Genomic DNA, 13,426 nt, shown 5'->3' with positions numbered 1-13,426 from the left:
GACTTTATTGACGAGGTAAAGTCAATGAAGAATTGAGAGCGATCAACAATTAACGAGAGTTGTTGAGGGTAAATATAATGTAGAGGTTGTAGGAGGCAGATCCTAAGGAGTACAAATGAGTTGTAATTTTTTAAAAAATAAAGCCATCATATTTTAGTGAAGAACAATATCAAAAGTGCAAAAAATTATACAGAACTTTTGTAGTAGAGGAAATTTTAAAAACAGCTAAATCAGCTTCTGAGCTATAGTTTACTTGATTACGTTCATAAATATATCTTAAAAGAAGGAGAGAGACGATCGAGATTGGGAGAGGAAACAGAGAGGCAAGTGAGAGATATGGGAACTAGAGGAGAGAGATCCACATAATTTATATATCTGATCGATAATTGTATCATGAAGACAATTAATATAATCGATTTGTATATAAAAAAAACTAGCTACTAGAAGGAGGAGAGAAACAAGCGAGTTTGGGAGAGGGAGAAGAGAAGCGAGCAAGATCTGGGCGAGAGAGGAGAGAACGAGATACAATTGATAATTGTATATCTGATCAACAATTGTATATTTGACCGATAATTTTATCACAAATACAATTGATACAATTGATTTGTATCAATGAATACAATTGTATTCAATTCGTTGATGCAAATCAATTTTATATTTCTATCCCAAGATCTTGTATTAAGTTTGGTATACCAAACTTCAAATGTAACTCTTTCATATCAATGATCATTGGAGGCAGTTTTAAAAGAAAAGTATATTAAAGAATACAATTGTATCAACAAATACAAATCATTGTTATAATTAACAATAAATATATTGTAATTGTATTCATTTGTTACCTATTGTATTATTTTTATGTGTAATTGTGTTATTATTTGTAGCATTGACTATATATTTCCATTTGTATTTGTATGATAGGTAGATAGATAGGTAGATAGCTAGGTAGGTAGGTAGATAAATAGATAGATAGATAGACAGATAGACATATATACAGACAGATAGGTAGGTAGATAGATGGATAGATAGATGTGTATGTAGGTAGATAGATAAATAGATAGACAGACAGATAGGTAGGTAGGTAGATAGATAGATAGATAAGTAGATAGGATGAGGTGAGAGTAAAGAGAGGAGAGAGACAAGGGAGAGTGCAAAGAGAGGACATATAAATTTGTTTTAAAATCCTAACTATAGCTATGAATTATTATTCTTTTAAACTATAGTTATGTATAGTAAATACAAATCATAAGTAATTTTTCCTTTGTAAGATAATGGCTAACTAAGAATCTGAAGAAGAGAACACAATAACAACAATCTTGAAAGAATCCTCAAGGGATAAAGATGATGAAGAAGAACAGTAAAAAAAGGTTTTAGAGGTAAAAAATGAGATTCACACATACTCTAAAAAAATTTTAGAAAGAGTAACTCAAACTATACTCAAATTTAACCGTATCGTTCACCCAATAAACAATACTTCCTCTATCCATTTTTAATTGTCATGGTTTTCTTTTTTAGAGTCAAATTATAAGAATTTTAACTAATATTTTACGATATATTTTTTCATCATGTTGATATGCAAAAAATTACAATTTATAGTACATTTCGTATAGTTTTTGAATATCTAATTTTTTTGTTTAAAATATCGAATTAATGTAATTTAGCTTAACTTTAAAAATTAATCAAATTGACTTTCAAAAAACGCGACATAACAATTAAAAGTGGACGGATAAAGTATTAACTAATGGTTGCTTTGCTATTTTAATTAGGGGATACATATTTTGAGGTGTGAAATCAGGAAAAATAATATTGAGTCTTCCCTTTATTATTTCGTTGGTCATAGTTGGAACTTGGATATAACAACACAATACCAATTACTTTGTGCTTCTGTTACTAAATCTATTCTTGGATAATTTCCCAGAAAGAATTGCTAATGGCAGGGGGCGATTATATATAGATATATCAATATTCAAAAACAATTCTAATCCTATTTTAGAGGCCCAAAACGAAAAACTATATAATTAGACATACTTCACTATCATATATATTATTATTATCTATGCTTTTAAAATATTATATACATCACCATTTAGTAAGACTTTCTTCCCATATATTAAGGAAGAACACTTAGATACATATATTTTTGCTACCAAATACACTAAAATAGGGAGAGAGATAAGCGAAATGAGGAAGGAGGCGAGCGAGATTCATTATGTATCCCAGATACATGTGAATCACACTAAATATATATTAGATACATGTATTTGTATGCATCTAGTGTTATTAGCATGTCTTTGGGGATACCAAACTAGATACACATGAGAGACTGGAGAGTGGCAAGCGAGATGAGAAAGAGGTGAGGGAGACGAGCGATATTTGTTATGTATTCCAGATATATGTGAATTCATTTGGATACAATATATTTAGAACGAATTATACCTAATTTTGACTTTATGTATCCCAAGATACATATATTTAAACTTATTTGAACGTATCTTGACATACCAAAATCTAATAAAATGCATAATATTACAAACTAAAAAATATTTAAATAATTAGCTTCTAAACTAGTAAAATTTTCTCGAGTTCCTTCAAAATATTCTACAAAGAGACGCAAAATGAAAATAACTCACCAGACAGATGGAATGCAAACACATAAAAGTGTGTTCACTAGAACAGTTGTCCTATCATAAGTCGGTGAACATTATTGGTTTAATTGAATGAAATGTCTATCATTAATTTGACAGCTTCAAATTGCATATTAATAGTACGAAACTTTTTCTTATCGTAAAGATTTGCCCCGCCTAATCAAGAGAACGACTTTGGTAGATGGTCCAAACTCCAAAAAGCCACTAAGGAGGACATTCATTACATTTTTTAAAAAAAAATTCCGCTCGGTGTCCAGAGTTCACAATATTGGAGTTCGGACTAAATTAGAATCGCGCATTATAGGGTCTATTTGAGGATGACGTTTCCAACAGAACTTTTTCTATGTCAAAGGCTTGAACCCGAGATTTCTGATTAAGGGTAAAACAGTCACATTACTGCAATACAACGGTGACATTCATTACATACTCAATGACTTCCTCGATTGAAAACTAGTCCTCTAGTCGATACGAGAAATATATTTACCTCTAAAAACTAAAAAAAATATTTTTATTGACTTATTATTGATTAAATAATATCTATTTAATAGAATTTCTTGGTTGGACAAAAAAAAAGGTAAAAATATCATTTAGCATGAAACGGAGGGAGTGCAGTCTTATCACTCGCCAATAGCTTTTTCTTGGTCGCTATTACTTTACTCCTTTCTAAATTTTTAATTTTATATGACAAAATTTGACTTAATATTTTAAACGTGGATAATATTTTGTGGTTATAAAAGGATGCATGGCACTAACTAAGGTCAAGTGAAAATTTAAAAATTAAATTGTTTTTAAATATAAAAATATGTTACTTTTTAGAAACAAAGTAATTACGAATTAATAACTCATAAAATAGAAGGATTCTAATAAGGAAAAATTACTAAAATAGCCACTTAGTTAACATATTCTCAATATTTCCCTACTATTTTAAAAAAATACAAAAATTCCTATTTTTCCCACAAAACTAAACCACCGGATACATTATTCTTGAAGAAGTCCAAACTTTAGTTTTCCACCCCTAAATTTACTCCTCCAATTTCTCCCCAGATTCATTACTGTTCAAGAACCCACAACCCACGATTCCCACTCCTAAATTTTCTCCCCCATATCCTCCACAGATTCATTATTTCAATTTTGAATTTCAAACTAATTCTCTCTCCATTCAACCAATTTCAGAGTTTGAAATAGGTAGTCTCTTCCTCTTCAAATTTCTTTTTCGTTTTTTTTTATATTGTCTGATACTTTATGGATCATCCGTATTTTAATATTGGGATTACCCAAATAGTCACATCCAACACTAATCGAATCTTTGATTATGAAGATCCCAACTGGGCATAAAACAGGTCTAAGAGGTTGCATGATCCTCTAACAATGGCTAAGCAAAGTTTGAAGAAGTCAAAAGCTAAAAAGGAGGCACATGCAAAAACACCGAAGAAAAGGGGTAGGTTGTCCCTGCCATATCCAGATCTGCACGACCAATTGTATGTATTTTACTTCTTTTTTTCTTTATTTGTAATTTTCTGTATTCACATGTTATTATTTGTGTAATAGTAGATACATTATTGTTAATTAAAATTTATTATGTATCTTGAATGAAATCTACATTTGTTACATAAAATCCTAATTTTTGGTACATATTGTTTATTTGTTATGACTAATGTATCAAAAAGTTAAAATTCAAATAATGAGATAGAATGGTTGATATTTATGATTAATGTATCAAATGTTGATTTTGAATATCAGTTATTCATTTTTACAAATAAAGCATTATTGGTCATTTTTTTGTTGTCAAAAGTGTATGAAAGTTTAAAGTCAAATTAGAGGATTACATGTATGTTACAGAACAACATAATGTATCATCTTAAAGGTTATTGTTACTATTAAGTATCAATTTGAGTGAAAGATAATGTGTAGTTAGAATTATGTATCAAGTACAAGTTTACATTATATTCATATTTTAGTTCAAATTCATTCTCTTTATGTTTTGTATGTATCATATAGATCCTTTTTAGTGATCAACATCATTTTTTTGAATTGCAGAATATGAATTATGTAGTTAAACAGATTCCAAACACTCCCTTAAGTTTGGTTGTACTTACAATACAAATTTCATAAGAGATGAAGGTATCCAATTATTCGAAGATATTATATTTGGTCCATATCTGAGTATTCCCAAATGCAACTACCAAGGTCAGATCACCAAATGTTTACTTCTTTTAGAGGTGGAGCAGGACAATCCAGCCGGAGAACTTCATATTCGCCAAGCTAAAGGAAATATCTTGAATTTTAGTATAAAAGAATTTGCGATTATTACGGGTTTGAAATGTAAAGGAAATAGTAAAGATTTTACATATCCAGATTAAAAAAAAGTAGGCTAGTTCAGAGGTATTTTCCTGGGCCTGAATATAATGTAAACAAACGACGTCTGGTAGATCGATTCATAATAGGTGATTGGGATAACATCGATGATGCCCTTCAGATGGCTATCATGTTCATTCATACTTTTGTATTCTCTCAACTTGGTGATGCAACAATTCCAATTGAAGATTTCTTAATGGTTGAAGACGACAGTTATCAGCAGTTTCCGTGGGGACAACGAGCCCTCACAATGTTAATGAATTCACTTAGACAAGAGTTCAAAATAAAGAAACAAATGTATTGCTTAAATGGTATGCCATACACACTTAATGTATGAGTATATGAATGTGCGTCTGTGCTAAGATAATGAGATAGCTGCTAAAGAATGAAATGTTATACCAAAGATATGCAATTGAAAAGTTGTGGCTGAAAAACTCAAATTTGAGATGTTTCTGAAAAGCATTTTTACGGAGGTAATTAGTATACACCAACTTTTTACTTTTTTTTTTTATAGTTTTCGATACATTTTTTGTTGCTTCTAATCATGATTCAACATTTTGTTTTTACAGAATATTTGTCATAATATTCAACCAACTGCCTAGGAAATCACATCACTTGATTTACCTCATATCAGTCATGTATCTCCAATAGAACCAGCCCCATCAAATGTTAATCCTGAGGATGGGCAGCCAAAAGAAGTTCCTGGATTTGAAGACTTTTCATCCAAACCTCCGGATCAATTGTTAAGGAGATCAACACGAGTTTCTAGCACATGATTTACCCCATCCCCGAAGAGAAGAAAGGTTGTACGTCCACATAAAATTAATGTTCCCAAAGCTATACAGCCAGATGAGCAACCAAATCAGACATTTCAAACTCCGAATTTACCAACGTCAGAAGCTGGCTATGTATCTGGTGTTCCTGATAATTCAGATATTCGAAAAGTAATTTTCGACAATTCAGAATTAGAGGAACTAAAGCAATATGTGAAGGGTTATGTAAGTAAATACAATCATATGTTTTAAACATCTGATTATTTATTCTTAATTCCTTGAAATATGTCTAATTCAAATATAGGTTGACAAAAAAGTTGGGTATCTTGAGAAGTTAATAAAAAAAATCATTCTGAGTTGATGAAAGTTGTTGGCGCGAAAGATAACAAAAGTGAAAAGGTATTTTTTTTGTTTGCCTTTTCATTTTGTGTTATATTGATTTTTTGATTCCTGAAGGATATTGGTGGCATTTCTATGTCATATATGGTGGATGATTCCGTAGAGAAAGATAATGTTGATCCACAATCCACTTCTGATCAGTTCTTTCAACAACCTATTTCACCTATACACATGAATTTTTCAATTCATGATCAAGATATTGATAGATCTGTTGTTGATGTTGAAAAACAAGAACAAATTACTGAAATTAACATTGCAAAGGTATGTATATGATACATAAACACATTATATACATTATTATCAATCTACCATTTGGAATAGTAATATCTGATACACTAGTAATTTCAATCAAGTATCTTATCAATGTATCAATGCCATAGTTGATATTTTATATATTTTATTGTTATTGTATATACTTTATAAAGTAAGATATTTTATATACTTAATATATGTTAGTTAAATCAATTGTTTGCAAAGAAATGTATATGTTACATAAACACCATATATACATTAATGTCACACAATTTAGAATTTGACACATTGGTAATTTCATTTAAGTTTCTTACTAGTGTATCATTTACATACTTGCTATTTTATATAGTCATTAAAGTTCTAAATAAACAATCTGATGTTATTGTGTATCAGTGAATGTACATGGTAGATTAATAATGACTTTTTACTAAAAAATTATCATTGAATCATGTTTATTATCATTCTAACATTTGAAGATACTTTAATTTTATTTTTGATTAAAATCAAACATGTTTAGAGTGATGATACGTCATTTAAGGAACAAGTTATGGAGGATGCCACAGATGTTATACCCACAACACATCATAGTCATGTTTCGATTGAAGAAACTGTTGTTAATAAGGAAGCTACAAGTATAGATTTACTGGATCATTATATATTTATTATTTTGTATGTATCATAATATAATCTAATATCATATTTATTAGGATGATGCAATAGATGTAGCCCCCCAATGTTGAGTGGGGATGAACATGGTGTTGATACACTTCAGCAAAACTGCAACATCTCGCAACTATAAAGAACTAGAAGGAAGTTTAAAATCTGGAAATAGTCATTTTTTGAAAGTATAAGGAAATTTGGAAAATGTTAAGTTAAAGTGAGTTTTTGGTCAACTTCAAATGACTATAACTCCTATATCACGATGAGTTAGGAGTATTTCCAGATATGGTTGGAAAGCTCTTGGAATGATCTTTCCAATTCCGCCAAGTAAGCGCGATTCCGAGTTCGGGTGAGTGAGTTATGCCCTTTGGAAGTTGGGTTGTTGGATTAAGGAAATGTCCAATCCGAGTTTTGGAAGGGTAAATTAGTCTTTTTCTTACCTAAGTATTCTAATTCGTTTTTAGGAGTTAATTTGGGTAAAACAATATTTTAGTCAGTTTAGAAAAGTTAGAGTTCACGCTAGGACTTGGAGAAAATAGAAAGGAGGAGAAAAGAGAAGAGAAATCAAGAATCGCCAAGAAACGTTCGAGCTTTGCGTGTGGATTTCGTCGGGGGTGATCCCTACAAGGTATGTGAGATCACATAGCGTTGGGTCAGTTCACCCACGCGCCAACCATAATCTAATTCAGCGAATTAAAGTCTTTGAAAGTTTAGAAATTGAGTTCGTGATGAACATTGTTGAAGTTTCGTTTGAATTTCTTGTGGGTTACGTTGTTGATGGTTCTTGCAATTTGATTCATGTTTCCGGGTGAATTTCGGTTTGAATCTATCATATATTTAGAATATAAATGATCCGAAGTGTTTGGGAAAAGAACCATTGAAGTTAAGAGGGTTTAGAGTTGAAAAACGGAGAAGAAAAGTCGTCAAACACCTGGGGAAGGGGGTGGGGCTTCGCGCCAGCCAGCGTGCCCCAGCAGGTCCTCTGAAGTTTGAGGGCTGGTGCCCCGCGCCTCTCAGAGCGCCAAGGACTCCAGTTCTCCCCATTCGTTCCCTACCTTTTCCTACTTGTTCCCTAGCAATGTACCTATGTTTTCTAGTTGATTTTAACACTCTAAGGTACACCTAAGCATCATGAAATCATCCATAAATATGAGATCATGAACCTTGAATCCATAATCCAATTCAAGGAAAGTTAAGAGTCAAGTCAAGAGAAGTTCTTAGAGTTTTCCAAAAGTCTTTTGCAAACGTTTTAACTTTGTTTTAAGACTTAAGTTTTGAGTTCAATAAAGAGTAAAGTTGAAGTTCATTTCTTCAAGAGTATATGGGGACTAAGTATTCCCAGAGAGATTAAAAATGTTTTCTTATTTAGATAAGAACGGAAACTGAGATTTCCAAAGAGCCTTCGAGCTAGTTTTCAAAAAAAGTAATCGCTTTCTAAATGAAGCAATAGGGGAAACTTTGATTTCCAAGATAGCCTTTGAGCTAAGTTTTTGAGCACTAATCTCAAATCACAGAAGAAGTATGTTTTTAAACATAAGAGCTAGTATATTTTGGGAGTAGTATTGAGCATCGAATTGGGGGCGAACATGAGTTCAGATAACTCATGTCTCCATAAAACTATATAGCCACCATGGGTAGTAAAGGGTCATATTTTTTAGATGAACCCTTTCCACAATAGACTAGTGGATCCACTTAGTAGTTCAGGTTCTATACCTTTAGGTGGGTATAGGATGTGCTGGCAGCGTGAAGTAGATCGTTGTATCATCACTATAGCTCTTATGTGATGGTTGTCGGTTAGAGAAACTCCCACAGAAGTTATTATATTTTTATATACATCAGTTTATTGTATTTTTACATACATTTCAGAGTTATGTTGTATCCTTGTATATACACAGAGTTGACATCATGTTTTTAAACAACTTTTCTTTATATTGCACTTGTTTTAAACTGTTTTATATTGAAATGAGTTCAGTTAAGTATTCATGAGTTGAGAAGAGCCAAGGTAAGTGTTTCTTTCAGATTCTCTTTTCAGCCTATGTTGTTTTAGCATTTCAACTCGCATACTCGTACATTCAATGTACTGATGCCAATTGGCCTGCATCGTCTTATGATGTAGACACATGTAACTAGGATCGGCATTCCAGTGCACCGTTGATACAGTGAGTAGTTCAGAGTCAGTCGGTGGGCCTCCTTGCATTCTGGAAGATCTATGGTCATTGATTTCTAGGTAGTTCATTAGGATGTTGTGGGTTTGTCCCAACATCCATCTCAGTTGTTTTAGAGGCTTCATAGACAGTCAGATGTTAGTTCTTTGAGTCTCTTCATTATCATTTCTTATTGTTAAGACTTGGGTTGCCACTTTTGGCCAAGTTGAATGTTTAATCTTTAAAACATTCTCAATTATTTTATTATTCAGTTCAGTTAAGCTCATTGATCGTTATAGATATGAATATTATTTTTCGTTGAGTTAAGTAAGCCATGCCACAGGTTCGCTTGGGGCCAACAATGGTCTTCGATTGTCAGTCTCACCCAGGGTGTAGGCTTGGGGCGTGACAAAAACTTAGAAAAAGCACGCCTCAAATCCAGTTCTTGTTGATACATTTGTAAGGTTCTTAATTGTTTATTGAAAGATGTGATAAGTTGTCTATTTTTATTTTAACTCTTTTCTTATAATTAGCTAATATCATGTAGAATTATACCACATTGGCTTCAATTTCATATGGTACTGAAGTTGTCGTAGATGCACTTATACGCGCACTTCTAAACTAGCCAACTACTGTCAAACCACTGAGTTCGATCAGTCCACTCGAACTAACTGGCAGTGCTAATTTGTTAACTGACAGCCAACTACCTACGCAACTTTCAGTAAAGGAATCTGGACATAATTGATACAAAGACTCCAGCTCCACGCAACAGGATGCCTTCAAAGATTATGCAGTTTCTGTATTTGACTTATTTTGGATTCAGCGATAAAGGCAAGGCGAAAATAAATGACGATATTCGCCTACTCCATCCATTTGAAAGATGTTGCATCCTCTATCAAATGTCGTCATGTTTGATGTATGAGTTCTCCAAGTTGATTGAAAAGGGACTCCTAAAATCACACGCGAATAAGTAAGTTTTTATAATATATCTTTCTACTTTTATGTTGTATAAAACTCTTCTTCTTTTGACTATAAACATTCTTACACGAAACCATTTTAGGATAAATATAGAGCAAAATATGCTCTGTTTGGTTTTTATCATATGGATTTTGTTGCTGCATTTTCTTTGGACAATAACTGATTTTATAATATGTCACAGCCGAAAAAATATTGGACTGATGAGATATAATATACATTATTTTGATAAATTAAATTAGACTTCTTATAATTATGTATATGATACTCATTGGATATGTATCAGTTACAATCTCAAATTAGTTATTGTGTTTGCTAATTTTTTTCATGTATCATATCTTTTTTATCATATTGTGTTGATTTTATGTATTATGTTATTTTCTATATTTTGCAGCACATAGATGTAATCTTTTACTATCTACGCAAGAAGTCTAAACAAAGAAGCATGGATCAGTACAAATACACTACAGTCAATTGCTTGTTTAAGTCTCATATCAATAATGCACACACAAGGTATTATAACAGTCCTACAGATGAAATTATTAGTACACAGGAACACATTGCCCGTGGTGCTGCTGTATCTGTTCATAAAAGGTCTATCATTAATGTCATCGATGAATTTTCGATCCCTGCTGCTTTACCATGTCATTTAGTAGATGAGGTTTACATTCCAGTAACTGTGATGAAGAATTTCATTGGGTGTTGGCTGTGGTGGTTCTAAGGAAAAGGCTAATACGGGTGTATGACTCAGATTCGGGATCAAGGAGAAAAGTTCAATTCGAAGACATAAAGAAGTTGTCTCAAATCCTTCCAAACTACCGATAGTGGGTTCTTTGAAAATACAAAGAGAACTGATTGGTCAGCATTGGATGCATATAAAGACAAGAAAACTGGGGAACTTTTGGGTCCACAACATTCATTTGATGTGGAATTTGCTCAAGACATTATGCAACAAGAAAGCGATAGTCTGTCAGTATTGCATCATTATTTCTCTAATTTTTGTATCTAAATCATTCTTATAATTGATCTTCTTATTTTTTGTCGTGATTGTGGAATGTTCGTACCTGCATTTGCTGAATTCTTGAGTGACGAAATCAACATCCAATATGATAGTTTTCGAAGTGACTATCTTTGCCAAAGATATGCAACATTGTTATGAAAGTATGGTCTCGACAAGGCCAAGGCGGGATATGTTAGTGACAATGATGACCCTCCAAGGCTGAAGAGTGCCTTAACTCCAGCAGCAGAAAATGAACTTGTTAATGTAGGCTAGCTAGTTTTCTATGTTCTTGTTCACAGACAGTTGTTGATGCTTATTTGTTTTTTAATATACATTAATTAGTGTTTTGGAGTATTTATTACCCTTTTAACATAATAGTTTTAAATTTGGAAGAGTTCTGAGGTTTAAAATTGTTTATTTTCGCTTTTAATTTTCTGTTCAGTACAATTAGTACTTCATAAAATTTTGTATCCAATAAGTATGATAATAATTACATTATTGTATCTGATAAGTATGATAATAATTACATTAATGAAATTTTGTGTTTGAAAACTATGACATTAATGTATCTGATAATTTTGATACACATGATTAGAAATTTTAAAAACAATTATTATGTACATGATATAAAATTTCCTACAAAATAACAAACTTGCTTGTATCACAAATCTTGATACTATATTTTACACTTGATACACGTCAGTTAATTTTACATGCCGACTCTTACAACATTTGGTACAAATCACAACACTTGATACTATATTATTAAGTAATATGATTTATCAAAAAGAAATTTATATATATTACACACAATAGTTATGTATCATGATAAGAAAATTTATTAAGTATCACAACACATGATACTATATTGCTAAACTTGATACAATCTCATATAATTTCTCTATATTTAGTAAATTTTACATGTTGTCTCTTATACCTTTGGGTACAAATCTCAGTAATTGATACTAATTGAATATCCAATGCAAAAGTTTCACAAATTTAAGTATCAGATACATAATATATATATATATATATATATATATATATATATATATAATTAACTTTGACAGAGTTCAACAAACAAAAAATATAGAACCCATTGATAAACGTGTCAATTCAATGTATTGCATCAGAATCTAGCAAGATAAAAGTACCTTGTAATGTATATGTGTGTAACAATGGAAACAAATGCTACACTTTGAGAATTATTAAACATGAAATATTAAAGTACTCCAAAAAAATAATCATTAGGAATCTTTTGGGAAGAAAGTACATGTTCTTCTATTGTGACCTTCTTATCCACAATGTCCACAACAATTCGTATTTGCGGTTAGCTTTTCATCTGGATTTTTCTTCCTTTTTTTCCTTGGTCTACCAGCCATTCTTTTGTATCTTGGTGGCAAGATAAGTTCTTCCAAAACACTTTCCAGAATTGTCCAATCACTTTTGTCTGGCATTGGTTCCATATGAACTGCATATGTGTTTGCTAATGCATCAGGTTTATAGTAATCAGAGCAGTAGGGGTGTACATCAGTAATATTCTTCTTCTTGAAAACATCCATTGCGTGTGCACAAGGTATCTCATCATGTTGAAATTTACCACAAGAACAATTCTTTCTCTCAAGGCAAGCAATGTATCTTATCCCACCTTCATACATTGAAAAAATAAATTCGAAAGATGAAACAACATGCAATGATTTACAAGTTAGAGATACATTACATGATTTATCGCTTGGTATACGCAACAATCTAAAGAAAATTTAAGCTAGATACATAATAATTGATATATGTATAAGTACCTTCATTTTCGCACATTTTAACGCGTTTATAATCAATATCTCTTCAAATCTCCTCCCTAATGTTTCCTTTGTATAAGACCATCTCCAACTCATCTCTATTTTACTCTCCATTCTCTATATTTGGAGAGTAAAAAAGAGAATGGGTTCTCCAACCACTCTCTATTTCACTCTCTATTCTTCAATTATAGAGATCGGGTGAATAGTAGTTCTCCAAATTTAGAGAACTACTATTCACCTCTCTATTTTACTTTTTGATTATTATAATATTATTTCTATTATATTATTAATTGAGTCTTATCATTTGTAATTATTTTCTAATGTAATATAACATTTAAAATTATATTATTAATAAGTTACTATTTCCGCAAATTAATAATTTTTCTATTTTATTTTTTAAAAGAAATGGTCACTTTAAATATGTAATTTA

This window comes from Solanum stenotomum, chromosome 8, assembly GCF_019186545.1.
Source record: "Solanum stenotomum isolate F172 chromosome 8, ASM1918654v1, whole genome shotgun sequence".
Lineage (NCBI taxonomy): Eukaryota > Viridiplantae > Streptophyta > Magnoliopsida > Solanales > Solanaceae > Solanum > Solanum stenotomum.
Note: the sequence above shows the minus strand (reverse complement) of the source record.